Source organism: Homalodisca vitripennis, chromosome 2 (assembly GCF_021130785.1).
Source record: "Homalodisca vitripennis isolate AUS2020 chromosome 2, UT_GWSS_2.1, whole genome shotgun sequence".
Taxonomy (NCBI): domain Eukaryota; kingdom Metazoa; phylum Arthropoda; class Insecta; order Hemiptera; family Cicadellidae; genus Homalodisca; species Homalodisca vitripennis.
This window is the reverse complement of record NC_060208.1, coordinates 10,248,257-10,264,690: the sequence shown is the minus strand read 5'-3', so window position 1 is coordinate 10,264,690 and position 16,434 is coordinate 10,248,257. Positions and strand designations below refer to the sequence as shown.

At 31.9% G+C, this 16,434-nt stretch overlaps 1 protein-coding gene across 1 annotated transcript in view; it reads right to left on the bottom strand.

Moving 5' to 3' along the window:
- Positions 1-5,176: 5,176 nt before the first annotated feature.
- The window catches only part of LOC124353535 (SRSF protein kinase 3-like), a 50,748-nt gene continuing 39,490 nt past the window's right edge, over positions 5,177-16,434 (bottom strand). The window contains exon 4 of the mRNA XM_046803417.1: positions 5,177-7,355. The gene's annotated coding sequence lies outside the window, so the exon portion shown is untranslated. The remainder of the gene's footprint in view (positions 7,356-16,434) is intronic.

Sequence of the window (16,434 nt, the reverse complement as noted above, 5' to 3'; positions counted from 1 at the left end):
GCTGCTTCCGGAGTGACAGGATATTCAGGATGGGTAAGGTTAGGGAGTAGGGGCCGCCTCCTATCGAGATCCATGAGGAAAAAATTAGGGCACTACATCTCAAAGTCATGTCTTCCCAGAAGAAGGGAAGGCCAGCTCTGAACCAGCCTCTCCAGTCAAAGTAGACAGGGGGTGGCACACCCTTGTTGAGGTTAGCAAAAACCTCTGAGGTTAGGGAACAAACCCTACCAACTCCAAAAGTCATCTCCCACAGTAAATTAGACCTATCGAATTGCCCATGAACCCCAGAATCTCGACATTTGCGGTTAGTGATGTGCCACTCCTGGACATCATAAGGTAGCCCAGATTGAAGTGACACATTGGCTTTTGCTGCGTCTAGTGTGGGTTCAACTGGAAGGTATAAACCAGCCAGAAGTGATCCCTGCTGGGTACACGCTGAGGCTTAAATGAGATTAAAAAAAACTATTTTATTATAAAAGAAATGAAAATTGGGTTTACCTTATATTCATGGATGTTTGGTGCTCCCAAGTAGCAACTTTTATTTTCTAGTAACATTTTTTTTATTTTCTGCAGCCCATAGAAATCAATACTTTCAATTTAAAAATCCAAAATATACAATAAATCCAGGTTGTTATACTGATCAGGAAAATGTCTTCATAACACAGAACGAAAACAAAATAAAACTAAACAAAACAGAATCCAGCTGTCTTGAACAGTAACAGCTGTTAAACTTCACAGCGTGTCAGACATCTTTAGCTTATGACAGACAGTAAAATATAAAGACACGTTTAAGTATAAAAGTGAGTACATTAAAAGAAAGCATGGAATCGGCCAATTACAGCGATATAACTTTTATTACGATTTGAATGAAGTTGCTAAAGGCAACGTAATTAGCAAATGATTTGTACTCAAATTACGACTCTGCCAGTTCACGGTAGGAAAACGTGTTATAAATTACAACTATTCTAGTAACAGGGTTAAGGACTCTCGAGGTAAAAAGAAAGAAACGTGTGACTACTTTTAAATATTTTTATTTATGGAGCCTAACAACGTACAAATGGGTGTGGCTAATACAAACAGGGCTAGGATGGGGTGGGGAGGGGAGGGGTATGAATGTCTTACTAACACCAAATAAACCATATATTGCTTATTCACAGGGGCAGGGGAAGACCTAACATCGGAGACAATATTTACAGAAGAGTAACAGAAATGTGAACAGTCCTGTTCCTACTCGACTCGGCATACGGTTCAGAACTAGCATCTAAGCATACGACTTAAATTTTTGGTGTTACTAACGATAATATGTTGATGCATATGAGATTTTGTACACTACTAGAAGTAAGCATTGCTTTAAGTACTAGAATCAAACCGGGTGTCATCATGGGTAGCGGTCTTTACTACAACAAACCAAGTGAATACTGTGAAGAGAAAGCAAATATAAATGCTACCAAGCGGTGATGATAAATAATACGTACAAGTGTTTCAGATTTAACAAAAATAAATGAGACAATTCATGTCCGTACGAGTTATTTTAAGTGAGGTACTCTTACTCATTATGATTGGGTTAAACACTATCTACATGTGGACTACAGTTATCTTGCTCCTCATATAGGACAATATGAAACTACACAAGTATATTCTGAAAAATAAATTAAGGTACAGGATCATCCTTTGTACAGCTTTACATGCCACTGGCAACGATACTACCTGATGTCGACACTCAATCAAGGCGATGTAAAAGTAATAAAAACAAACTGTAAAACTACGTAAAGACGAGTTGCAATATATAAAACGCGTAAAAAATACAGAAACAAATAAAAAGTTCAAACAACCGAAGATATGCTTATTCGATATAATTAATTATTAACTATTTCTATTACCACAAGTAAGAGTTAAGCTCATATATCTCTTTACGATTGAGTCCAAAAACATAAACAAGTTTTTGTATTTCATAAACACTGACACTTGCTACAAAATTACAGTGGAGTCGTCAACAATGTATTCTAAGGCTACGGTTAGTTAAATTACGTGAGTAGGCTATGTCACTTCCTAACATTGGCTTGAGTATAAACTAAACAGATGGAACAGAAAAGGCATTCGTTCTGGTTATGACAAGAGGATGATAGAAATAGTAGCTTATCGGTCAGACTTGTTGGAGATCTCTGGAAAAACGAGTTTTTGTGAGGTCAATGACCACTTTCTTCACCAGAAGAAAATGGATTGAAGCTCACAAATTTTCAAACATTTCCTGTACATATTTATCTCTTATAGTGTCTCCGAATATACTTGTGAAGGGCATTTCTGAATTCTTACCTGATATTTTAATAGTTTATTCCTGAAGACAGAGAAAAAGACACTTAGTGTGATAATTTTGCATGGATATACATGCGATATTAATAATTAACTTAGAGCTAAAATATAGAATGGGTTGTCTAAAAGTCCCAGGATGCCTTGATGAAGTTTTAGTAGTCAGTTAAAAAAACAAAACTCTGCAAATCAATATAATTTAGAATTAAAAAAAAAATGTTTATGTCATCAGGGTCTCTTTCATCTCCTTAACCCTTTTACTGCCGACGTCCGACATATCGGACGTCGGCATTTTTGCCGAAAACGCCAACGTCCGATATGTCGGACGTCTGTTTTTTTTTTTTATTGTTACTGGCTACTGTTATGTTCAAATGCCGAAATATTCGGTATTTTGGTTGTTTAGGAGGAAAGGATAATGAAAGAAGCCATTTGAAGAACTTTGGATTTCTATTTTCGTCGTCTTTGACTAGAATTGACGAACTACCTAGACAGCTGTCAAAACCAGATGATCGGGTTAGATTACTGAAATCTTCGTTCATTGTTGTTGTTTACAATGTTATCGAAAGTTTTTTGAAGTGTTACTTTTGTTGATCAAGGATAAAATGAGTAAAAGAGTTACATCTAACTCTCCTGTGAGTGAGGGAACAATAATTAACAGTCTAATCGATGGTGGTGTACAAGAGCAAGACGAACTGAGTGACGATTTCCTTCAGAATTTGTCAGATTCATATGCCGATATTAGTGTTAGGGCTATTGATGACAATCAAAGTGATGTGGATGACACTGATGACGATCCTGACTATCTTACCATCAGATAATGAGGAGTTATTAGATAGTGAGTGGGATGTGGCACAGATAAGTTTACCTTCAACTTCCACTGGTAGGCCTAGAGGAGGCCTACCAGTTTTGGGAAAATCCTCATAGTGCAGCTATGTTTCAAGGTAGCACCTTCAAATTTGGTATATGTTCTAAGCAATTGCTCTAGTTTATAATGATATCATGCTCAAAATTTTTAGTATAATTTTAAAAATAAATTATCAGATGCCAAACACAATTTTTATTTTTTTATTTATTTTTTATTTACATAATTTTTAAAATTAAATAATGAGTTTGTTTCAAATTAAAATTTCTTTTTATTATTTAAAAAACAGCATTTAAATACGAGTAAATAAAGTAAAAATTCATGCAAATCTAATGAAAAATAAAAAAGATACAGAATTTTTTTGTAAATGAATGCACAACAGCGATTTTCCCCCTTGGCAATTTTGACTGGTACGATAAAAAAATGGCCGGCAGTAAAAGGGTTAAAGTAGATGTTATGTAAGGAGTCGATTAAAATTTATATTATTTTAGCAAATTTTATGAGGAAGACAATGATATAAAAAAGTAAAATTTTAAGTAACCATTAGTGGCTAATTTTAATTTTGAAATGCTGCAAACCAAATAATCTGTGATTCTGAACATGTAATTTCATTTTAAAAATAGATTTTAAAACAACGAAAACTAAAATATTTTGTGTCATACAAATTGTAGTCCTCTCAAAAAATATAGGTTTAAACAATTTTGAGAGGGGAAAGAGGGTGATGGTTCTAAAGTAAAAACAATATTTCTGGCACTTTATATATGACAAAATCTATTTTAGTCTTCTGCATCCAAAATTAATTTTCTCAGTTCGCCTTTTTAACAAACTTTATGTATTAAATTGCACGAATATTTAGTTTACAACGTTAAAAAAAAAACTTAAAAATAAATGCTGTTTTGTTCTTGGTTGTCCATATTAGGGGGTTTTCCTCACCAAAACTATTCAAAATACCTATACTCAGACTAAATATTTTCCACTTAAAACTGAATTTAAACGCAACAATGTGCTGAAGACGTGAAGCATCACTGATGGTAGTCCTAAATGAATGTGCTAAGTTTCATTTTATTAAATCTAATCACAAAACAAGTCTAACACTTTTGGACAACCAGTTGTGCAACCTAAATGTACGTGTTTTGTTTTTACTGGGATTCAAATGGAAAATTTGTTGGAACTTTTTTTAAGTGTCAATAAAAATCAATACAACGCAAAACAAAAAAGTGCTCCAAAATAATTGAGAAAATGCTTATTAACTACTAACTCGACCAACATTAGGTTGCAGAACAGCAATAAAATTTATTTAATCAATTATTTTTAAGCAAATTTGATTAAAACTAGTATTGATATAAATGTTTTTTTCGTTAATTTTTACCATAATTTTGGTTGAGTTTTCTCTATTAAATTGGTCTTTATAAACTGCCTTAAAACATCTAAAAAGAATTTGAACACCCTTCACAAGTAAGCCTATAACTATCAATCCTCTTTAACCATAATAATAAGTAGAATACAATAATAAAATATAAACAAGAGTCAGAATTAACCCCTTACCTACAGGTTTTGTTAGCCCTGCAACGGTGAGACACAGCATGTGTGTTTTATCTAGCATGATTTTATTACAGTAACTGATGAAATAAGGTTCAAGTTGCCCGACTAAACAGAGCATAAAAAGATTCCGCAAAACTTCTTGGTTTTCTCATTAGTCCCTCCACGACAATTTTAAAACACAAAAAATGAATTTTACTGCCAATGGATCTTGTTGAAGAACTCGTTAGAGCATCACTAGGTAGCAGCACCAAACAACCAATATCGGACAGTTATTGCATCATGCTTATTTTTCTTTTGCAGCAATGACTTAACAGTTCGGTAAACAAAAACAAGAACATTATGATGCAAACATGAAGTTTCATGCGTAACACTAGAGATTCATCGTGATGCCAGCAGTAAGGGGTTAACGTTTACATATTGTGATCTCATATACTCACGAGTAATAAAATAAAACTGTACAATAAGTAAAAACATCAAACCGAGAGTTGTATTTATGTAGCCTTAATCAACATAAAAAATCTAGAAGGCTTTACATTGAGAACATAATTATGTAAATCCAAACCTTCATATTATATTAATGTAAAGTCTTAAATTTACATTGTTCTACTCAGTTGGATATTTTTATACCATCAGAAAAAGTTAAACTATTTTATTTTAAGAAAGTAATTGTACTTGGGTATTTCATTCATAAAATAGATACACTGTGTGTGTGTACACATGTGTTTAAGATAAATTTCCTGAAGTGTATTTAAATTGTCTCTAAATTCTTACTATATTTTAATCAATGCAATTTCTTCTTACAATCAATTCTAATTAAATAATTCATATAAAGAACTAATCATATTTTTGATAGCCTTGCCTTTTTCTTTTAAACGGAATTGTTTTTAAAACTGCTTGAGTACTAAATTTGCTTTTAATAAATACATTTTAATTTTATAGTATTGTTTTCTTATAATTTCTCAACTTATTACATTACAATATTGTTAAATAATTACTATAACAATACAAATAAAAATAAGTGTAGTATTGATTTGAAATCTTATACAGTAATGTCATTATCTTAAATCTTTCTGAAAAGCCTTAAAAACTTTTAATACTATTCTCATTGCCAATAAATTAATTTTACTTATACACATTTGTATTTTATTTTGAGCATAAACGTTCAAAATAATTATTTTAAATCACAGCTCGTATTAATATTTTTAAACAACAATCAATTGTATGAATTTTACTAGAAAACTGATTTCTATCCTTTTTGTTTTCTTACATTGTGTAAAAAGAATCGATAGATTTCGTACGCTACAAGTTAATACATTAAGATATAAATAATCGGTTTTCAACTAGACACAACTACATCTAAACTCATAAACGTAAGTAAGCTAAGACATATCTGACGTAACAGGTGTCCTATGAGCATCAATAGGTACGACATGGATACAATTAGACACTTACATACAGTACTGGTTTAATTATTTAAACAACTTAGGATAGAACTTGTGTTTGTTAGATTATTATGCACATACGACTTTAATGTTACAATATGGATTGATACTTTCTTCTTGCATAGTTAAACACATTTTCAAATTTCTATAGGAAAACTCCTATTAGAGCTAATAATGTCTCACATGCACAATAGAAAATCAAACACACAGCCTAGTGTTTATAAAAAACAAACACACAGCCTAGTGTTTATAAAAAACAAACACAATACTAACATAACCCTTTACTAATGATGAGTAGTACATTTTAAGTAGTGGATTGAAAGATTGTCTTAATTTAGAAAGTCACTTAAGAGCAAGCAACTTAATTACTAATTAGTTACAAATGTTTTTAGACAACTCACTACATCAAGAATATAACCAGACACGTAACTAACATAGGAAAACTAAACTATTCTAGAATTTAATCCTAAGAAATTGGCTTACATTGGCTCTTGTAACGTCTCATTTAGCTTTCAACTGTTGAAAATTCAATCAATAAGTCTGCTGATCTATTTAAATAGCTTTGTTTTTGCAAATACTATAAAAAGTTAAATAAAACTACTTTAATCTTAAATCTTCAATCTTAATTCGTACTTAAGAGTTTGAAATCCAAAACCATATTCCTATGGTGTAATGATAAAGAAGCATGTCTGCAGTACAATTGCAGGGTACTTTATTATCTAAAAAGAGACAACATCTAAAAGAAAATGAAAAAGTAAAAACATCTCAAAGACCAATTTTATAAAATTAACTTAAGCATTTACTATGCCAAAAATGGAACTGTGTTTGTCATACACTTGTTATTATTTGTAACTTATCTAGACATAGGCCCTTTAGCACAATCAACAGATGCGTTTTACAATGTAGGCTATTCTAATTCAAAATCGCATTTTGTTTTATTCTCTGTTTTAATCCTTGAAAAGTGTGGACTGAAGAGATTGTACATTTTTACTTACTCCACGATTATTTTCAACCTAACTTTTAAATGCCTGTGGAGAAATCATCATGAAATAAAAATGACGGAGTAACTAAAAATGGAGACCTCAATAATCAGTCAGGATGAAAGCTAAGTGAAAGGTAAAGCTACAACATTATTATCGGAGCATCGGCAGCCAAGAAGTCTGAGGGAAGAAGTTTCGTAAACCTCAGCAGCTGCTAATCACCTGAAAACACAACATTTTCATCACAAACCAAAGTATTCCCCACTAATTTAAACCTAAAATACTCCATGTGCACAGTTTTTTATAGTATACTGACTGGTTTAATAATATTTTTATGGTTTTGCTCCGATGCAAATATCGATATTAGCTAGTTATGGAAACTGTGAGGATGAACTTATGAAAAATATTCACTTTTCGGGATGTGAGACCATAAAATGAATATCCAGAATTTCACCCTCACAATCTCATCTGATTCTGACGGGAAGTCTAAGACAGAATGAAAAAAGGCTGATAAGTTGAGAGGAAGTGGAAATAATTAGGGAAGTGGCGCTTAAAATAGCAGCTAACTGCGGAAGAGAAGCTAATTATAAGCATGGTGGGTGGCATGTGACGCACTCGATGTACACATAAATAAACATCACTGACCACCCAACTTGGCCGACAGTTTGATAACAAACCGTGTACATTGAAATTTAGTCTAGGTTATGGAATACAAAATAATGCACCGAGGAATATGTGGCTAATACAGTCAATTTTGTTAAGAATATTACAAAAGAAAACACACTGTACAAAAATTACATTTTGTATTACTTGAAACATTTAATTTAAGTAAAACGTCTAAAATTATATTTTTTAACCCCAAAATTGAAAGACTGAATCCCCATAAGTTTATTTGAATAAAGTTTTGTTTTTAACTAACATTTATCTTTAATTTTTAAAACTTGTTATGATTACCTCCATGCAAAAGTAATTTTAGCTTAAGTAACATTAGCTTGAAAACTAAACAACTCACTCTAGGAACTAATAAAAACTATGTGTCCGAAATCCCTGGTATTCAAGAAACAGAGGACATGAATTATTTAGGAATAACACTAAATAATACATTGACATGGACAAATCACATTGACAACTTATGCCTGAAGCTAAATTCATCACTCTATGCTTTGCGAAGGACCCATGCAACAAGCACTCTTGAATCTACCAAAATAGCGTACTATACCCTATTTGAAAGTCATCTCAGGTATGGGATAGCAGCATGGGGGGGCACAACTCAATTTAACCTACTAAAAGTCCTCAAAATTCAGAAGAAAGCAATCCGGTTAATGGGGAAGCTAGGACCTAGAGAAAGCTGCAGAGCTACTTTTAAAGAATTGAATATACTGACAGTGACTTCTCTATATATTCTGGAAACGATATTGTACTGCTTATTAAAAGACTTTCCTCGAAATAGTAATCTTCATGAACATAACACAAGACATGGTCAAGACTTTCCACTACCTCTTCACAGAACAGCTGTATTTGAGAAAAAACCAACCTATGCCGGGAAAAAAACTGTTTAATGCTCTGCCAGAAGAAATTAAGAAAATAGGAAATAATCACATTAACATGAAGACTGCAATAAAGAACTGGCTCTTGCAAAGAACCATCTACACAGTGGAGGAATTTTACTTATGGAGACTGACAACTTGACAGAGACAAACATGAACTTTTATATTTTATAACTATGTAAACTTTTTGTTAATTGACGCTACTTGTAATCTTAAAGATTATCAATAAAGAATTTCTGAATTTCTGATTTACTTGTTTGAGCGTACAATGTATTGTGCAATATAATCAAACCAAATGCTCAATAAATATGTGAACATCTGTAGGCCGTGCAAACTTGATCAGTCTTTTAAGCAGACGGTTACGAGATCATAAAGTTTTAATATTAGTTGTGTTGTTAATCGGAAGCATATATAAAAAAGCAACTAAATATGGTACAACACAAATTTATTCACGGACATTGATTTGCCTTATGATTTAAAATGTAGTGACGAGAATTAATTATACTACTATCTTCATATGTATAACAATTTGTTTGAAGAGCTGTTGAGTTTGGCTAAGGCTTAGAAAAAACCTATTAGGAAAACAAATGCAGGATGCTATTAGTGAGGTTACTTGTTTAGGCTCACAAGACAATACGATGCATTTTGTGCAGTGTATTGAAGATTTACATAGAAAATTAGGTCCAACTTTTTAGACCTATTTGAGGGCGGAAAAGTGCCTTTAACTGGAAGAAGGTGTCACACACCTTCTAATCTTTTTTAATCAATATATAACACATACTTATTTGCATCCTCAACCCTCCAACTGATCACTGATGACACGGACATTCATGTGTACTGTTTGTGAATGATAAAAATGGTACAGCCGTCAGTCATCTTTCTGCTACTATCTCGTGAAAATCACTTAAGTTATATAGATGTAACTTGCACTAATGAATTCCTCTACTGATGAATAATAATTCATTTCATATAGTTTATCAGCTGACATCGATCCAAAGGTCGCATGGCATGCAGACAGTGCCGCGTTGTTGGTGCCTAAATCACTGTTGACATTAATTGTTGCTAAACTTTTATGTAGTTGTTTATGGTTGATTGTTTTGTTACAAAATGCAACACATAACCCAAACAACATGGATGATGGTGATCATTAACTTGCTTATTTTTCTGGTAAAACTAAAGAGTTTGTGTTGTTTGCGTTGATAACCCAAGTACAAAAAGAAATTCTTTCTGGTCTCCCAGTTGCAACTGAGGCATCCACCCTACATGTTACCATAAGTTGGAGCCCTACCCTAGGCTTACACATTCAGGAAAGGGGAAGAGACCTAACTACAGTGATGACTAAAAAAAAGGAATAAATACTTTCAATCGTTATAAAAAACTTATTTTTACTGTCAATAAGTGTATATATGTTATATCTTTTGTTCACCACAAAACTGTGTACATTTAAAGTATCTTACTATGTAAAAGCTACAATGAGTGAAACTTGAAAAAGAAACACCTTCCAATTTATATGAAAAACAAAAAACACAAGGCTCTGGTAAATGCATATTTTTTTACTATTTTATATTAACTGTGGTTTATAACAAAAAGTGTTTTATATATTATATTATACTTATTAGTTACGATTTGATACATACTTCTTTACGTATCTGAAAAATATGGTGCGCAAGAACAAAATACCAAATGCATAGTTTTGCGAGTTTACTAGTATCAGTTGGAGGGTTAAAACATGTAATTATATATCAATAAACATAGAAAGATGTCCTGAATCTTTATACAAAATTTCATGTCACAATGTTCATTTACGCTAATCTCCAAAGCCACTAATCCGATTTCAATGAAATTTTATAGATATGTATTGTTTGGTCCATCTTAGAAGATAGGATAGTTTTATCTCAATTAATAAAACATCAATTTTTTATTGCTTTTTTTATAGATAAAGGGTTGAATTCACTTACAGAGCCTGTTAAATGTATAAACATTGTTTTATGATAGTACAAACATATGTTTGATTAATTTAACCACAATTTTCAACTCGTTTACGTTTAGTCTTCAAAGCATTCATATTATATATGTAAGCAATAAAGAATTTTTTATTACTTACATATTTTTATTGTACTTGAAGTTAATACAATACATAATAATGCATAATTTGTACATAATATTAATCGTATAATAACCAAGCCACAGCAAACCGTGGCAGGGTCAGCTATTGTTCTTATATATTTGACTTAATTTTACAAATAACTTTATTGCCAATTAAAATTTTAAACTAAAATTGAGGCAAATAAAAGAAGCTACATATAAAAATTTGTTATTTATTTAATATAACATTTTACATAATTAATAATGCATAACCAAGTTGAGTATTTTATTTCAAAAAAGTTATGTTGATACCCAAGTGTTCTATCTGTCTTCACCAACAAAACCAGATGCCTATTTTAGTTGCTACTGTGTTTTTTTTCTCTAAAAATATTATAACTTTATTCAACAACTTTCTACAGTTTAAAAGTTTCCTTTCCTAAATGGTGGATGTTACTGAATACTTAATTGAACTGGCTTTAATTTGTCCACATAAATATTTCTACATAATAGTCAACACAAGTCAATATACGAATGAATATTTAAAAATTGCAACAACCCTACAAGCCTCCTACATATCTGAATCAGTAAGGATTATAGCATTCATTTACACCTTTTAAGCAACTCCCCCGTGCCATGATTCTTCAAATTTCGAATTGACCCTGAATTTTAAAATTCCCTCCCCACCACCCAATCTCTAGTGAAAACTACTTCAGTCGAGTACACAAATAAAATTAATTTATGCATTATGAAATTTTTTATTAACAACCTGAAAGAAAGGTTACTATTCGAGATATCAGGTTCCTAATTCAATTTACAAGGTTTAAATAGTTCAAATGAGAATAATTAATGGAAACAAGAGACCGTTAGTTGGCAAAATGCCTAGGACCGGGAGCCAGACAGCTTCTTCAGCCAATTCCAGATTTATAAATAAGTGTCTATCCGGCTGTGTGTATCCACGTGGTTACAATTCTGCAAGTTTACCTTATTGTAAATAGGTACTTTTACGTAAGTGAAACGACCACTGATGTACTGCATGTGCACCAAGCCTTGCAACCTGCAACCTCTTCCCTCTCGGTTTCTAAATAGAAAACACGTTTTAAAGCCTATAATGAAGATAAATAGGAAAATGGAATCGTAGAATAATTTCAAAATTACCCACCTTTCCAAACTAAAAAAATACAACTATCAAGGTGTATGTATTATTTTTAATAAATATTTTACGATAGCCTCGTTACAGACTAAAGATCGACTGATACTTTGTGCACGACTACGACAGCTCTTGCCTGGTCCTTCTGACACTGTACTTCACAGACGCATCAGCCTGACTCCACAAGCTCATGTCGGCCTGCAGCCTTGAAAAGCTTCAACACTGTGGGTTGGCCATAAATCAACAGGTGTTATATATTATTGGTCGTGATACACTAGACCAATAAAGCTTTTATATGGACAACTCTAAATGAGTGTGGATGACCCATCGCTCAGCTTCCTAGACACTGTCAATTACAAGAAAATTAGTAAAGATTACATTTATATTGACTTACCCAATAGAAAAATTGAGAAATGTTATTTGTGTCTCCTTTTTGGAAAAATTAACATAGAAACTTTTGACCACTGAAAATAAAAATAATGGACAAGTCCACTGTAACATGTACATTTTCATTTGGGTGTGTAAGAAATGCTCCATCTATAATTATAACACCTACAACATCACGAATACATTTATTTTTAAGTTCGAAAATACCCTTGGTCACCACAACATTTGTTGAGTAGATTAATACTAACCCGGCAATCAACAGATCAACCTTTGATTTGCATAGTTCACTGATGTCACTTATTATAGTACTCATTCAGGTGAATAACCATGTGATTTATTTATCCACCTGTGTTAATTGTGACACCAACGACAGTCACCGAAAACAAATGATGATCATTTTGTTATCAGTGTATTGTAACTAATGCTAATTTGCTTTGTTTAAAGTTTGTTATTGATGATGGATGAGACGATGGAAAGGACTATAGGATTTCGAACATTTGCCACTGTTATATGTGACAAAAAGTAACATTACATCTCATAAAAATTCATACACACAGTGACATTGAGTTCAAGGACCAAAACATAGGCCGGAGGCGTTTTCTCTTTACCTCTCACCACCATTGCCATCTTGTTTTCTCTGTTTCGGATGATCTGCCGTGATACCACAGGAAATGCAGACATTGACGTCCTTGTCAGTATTCCACCTTCACTAGTTCGGACTGACATGATGTTTGTGCTCTTGCTTGGCTCCTATGCAGTGACATCGCTTTGGTTCATTCCCTCCAGCTGGACTTCATGCCATTTGTCTACAAGCTCGGTATCATTTTTGAGTGACAGTCCGTTGCCGTATTTTTTAGTTTATAGTTTTTTTTACATGTGAAGAAGAGATTCCTGAAGATTTCAATTCTAAAATGTAGTGTTATATTTTTTGTAACAGACAACGATGACAAATATCTTAAATCGTCCTAATGCTATTTTGTCGGCAACACCTTGTCTTGTTTACATAGTTGTTTTGAGGCAAATATATCTTGTTTAGTGATTTCATTGATATAGTTATAAAAAGTGCTTAAGAGTATGTCATGATAACAAGTAATATAAGTTTATACACTAATAACAAGTTTAGGCATACAGTTACAATTTAAATCTCAACTAGCAATCATCGGAATACCCGTTATATTGCATAGCTCGAGGCTTGTCATTTATTATAGTACTTATACCGGTGAATGTTAATATGACTTATATACTGTTTGAAACGAGAACAAACAGTGAATATCGTGATGTTTTTTTTCTCTATGTCAATTGTGATGTCACAGAATTACAATTCAAAACTTAGTTAAAACGAATGGTCAGTCTCATTCGTGCCATTTTAGGTTGAGCGAATCTTGTTCTTGTTCAATTTTGAAGGTAAAATGGGCTTAAGTAGTAATTATTATGTGTTGAAATGAGTGTAGTAAAAATGAGATTACAAAAATAATGATTTTGTGATATACTTTGTGCAATAATACGGTTTAGATAAATATTTTTATTTGTGTCTTTGTAGGCTAGTCAACTACTTGTAGACTAGGTCAGTATTAGTACATTTATTAGGCATTCACTGTTTATAGTTATAAATAAATAAAATACTTATCAAAAATCTATTTATAGGTTACTAACAATGTCAGATAACTATTTTGACAAGTCTGATGACTTGATATAAATAATTGTTTAATCTATATCTAACAATGGAATCATCAAACATGTCAAAAGAGCTGATGCCCTTGAACTGACAAATGTTTGTACTCCCGGCTTGTAAGAGTGTACCTTTAAAATGGTCATGCTCGCTTATGCGTTGATTGTAAAAAATACTATTGGAGTTGTGATAAAAATTTGAAAATAGTCGGTACCTAGTATTTTTTTTATAAAAATCCTGGATTACTTTATTTCACTAAAAATTTTCAAGAGACACCATTTTGTTAATATTAAAGCAAATAATATTTTTTTAGTTTTCCTCTTATTTTTTATGACATACGTTATGTGCAAAGTTTGGTATCTGTAGCTTTACTAGTTCTAGAGATAATAATTTTTTTGTAAAAAATACAAAATGGTGGCTAGCGGATAAACAACAAACTCAGCTCCAGAAGTTTGTGACATCCTTTTCTGAACGCGCTGTACAGATTAACATTTAAAATTTTAATTTTAACTTTTGTTAAAAAAAATTATATATTACATATTATAAATTATCATGTACTACTTGAGATATCTTAAACATATTTTAGGAGTAATAATGAATTATGAAAAAATCTAGGATTTAACGGGATTGTAATTAATTATTCATTAACTTTTGCACAATCTTTTAGAAATGAATTAACAATTTTAAAAATAATTCAAACTATAAAATTACTAACAAAAATTAAAAAATTATTAATAGTAATAATGTGTGAATACAATTTAAATTTTATTCTTTGCCCTTCTCATGTAAGTTTTCCCTTTCAATTCCTTCCGGAATAACCAACCAACATTGTACATACCAAACCACAACCCACTAAAACGTGACCACAAAAATAAACCTAAAGTGATAAGCTAGAAGAAAAGTTTTGTGTAGAGTTTTCCTGCTGGATTACAATAAAATTATTGCAAATCTAACACTGAAAGTAAAAGAAAATATTAAAATCTGTTGATTGCGCATCATGTACTTTTAAACAAACAAATCATTAGTATGATTGTACAAAATTAATGACACAACTTCTGTAATCTTACTATAAACCAAAATTGTCTGATCTTCAGAAATATTATTTTGAACAAGTTACTGACACTTCAATAGGAGCTATGTTTCAAAACACGCACATCGTATTGATGTAATCATGCATAATGACACTAGTCAAGCAGATGAATAAACATGTGTCTGCAACCATTTCTTATCAATAGACACATGCATGACTTTTGGTCAACATACAATATTCTCCAGGGAGTACTAATCACTGAGCTTCTGATGATGTTCAAAGGACTTTTTCAACAAAGTTGGCAGCACTGTCTTAAGGACAAATGTGATGGGAGTAGAATTCACACTTGTTGGTCCAACCAGTTACGAGCTGAGGGAGTTAATTCCGTTTCTTTCCACACCATTCCAGAGTTTTAACTAAACCAAAACTGTTTAGGTAGCTTAATAAACCAAACTGTTATTTCAGAACAAAAAAACATCTCCTCTACCATTATGGACCTATGGGTTGAGAAATTGGTTTCATTGAATTTTTGCCCCAAGAAAAACAAACAAACGTCTAGTATTGCCAAACTCTAAAAAAGTACAGAGAAATTTTTGTGACTCAATTTTAAAAACAAAGTCATGCCAATAGTTATGAAAATTATTTGAAGTAATACATGTGGTTGCAAATGATTGAATATGTGTACATACAAATAAATAATATTTAAGAGATTATCTATTATAGATTGCAATAGAAAGCACATAATTTGTTTTTTTTTAACAGACAGAAAGTATAGGGTGATTCAAAAGGAGCGTTGGTTTTGAAACGTCTGGTAAAATTTGGTTTATCGGTTGGCAACAATGTTTGACCTCGTTTCTATTTTCGGGAAAATTGTGATTGTTGACACAGCTGGTATTCCTCTTGTTCTTGTATTCTGTATCTAACCATAGAGTAGTTTAATTGCGCACGAGTTAAATCGTAAAAACATTAAATCAATACATCGCCTTTCTCAATGATTGGGTTTAATCATAGAACCGGCAATTGACATTTGAATTGATTTATGGGTGGCAATCGCATTATGTCGATCTGACAAGCACGTGTTTTGACAGTTCATATAATAACAGTAAAACCTCGTTAAAACAGACTAGCCGAGACTGATCCAATGAAAATCTGGGTTAAATAGAGAATATTGAAAAAAATAAAGAGCAATATGTATAAACAATACATTATTTTGTTTATTGCGAAAAAACACTTAAAATATACACCTATATAAAGTATAATTTTTGTAAAAGAATTTTGTTAATTTGAGTTGCATCAGCTTTGAATGCCGTTACCAATCAAGCATCCTTTTATCAAAATGAAAAGTTCAGCCGGTTTTGTCTCTTCTAGTGTTCGAAATAAACCATTAACTTGCCCAAATTAGATGCTGATTCGGCATGGTTTTATGACTGTGATAC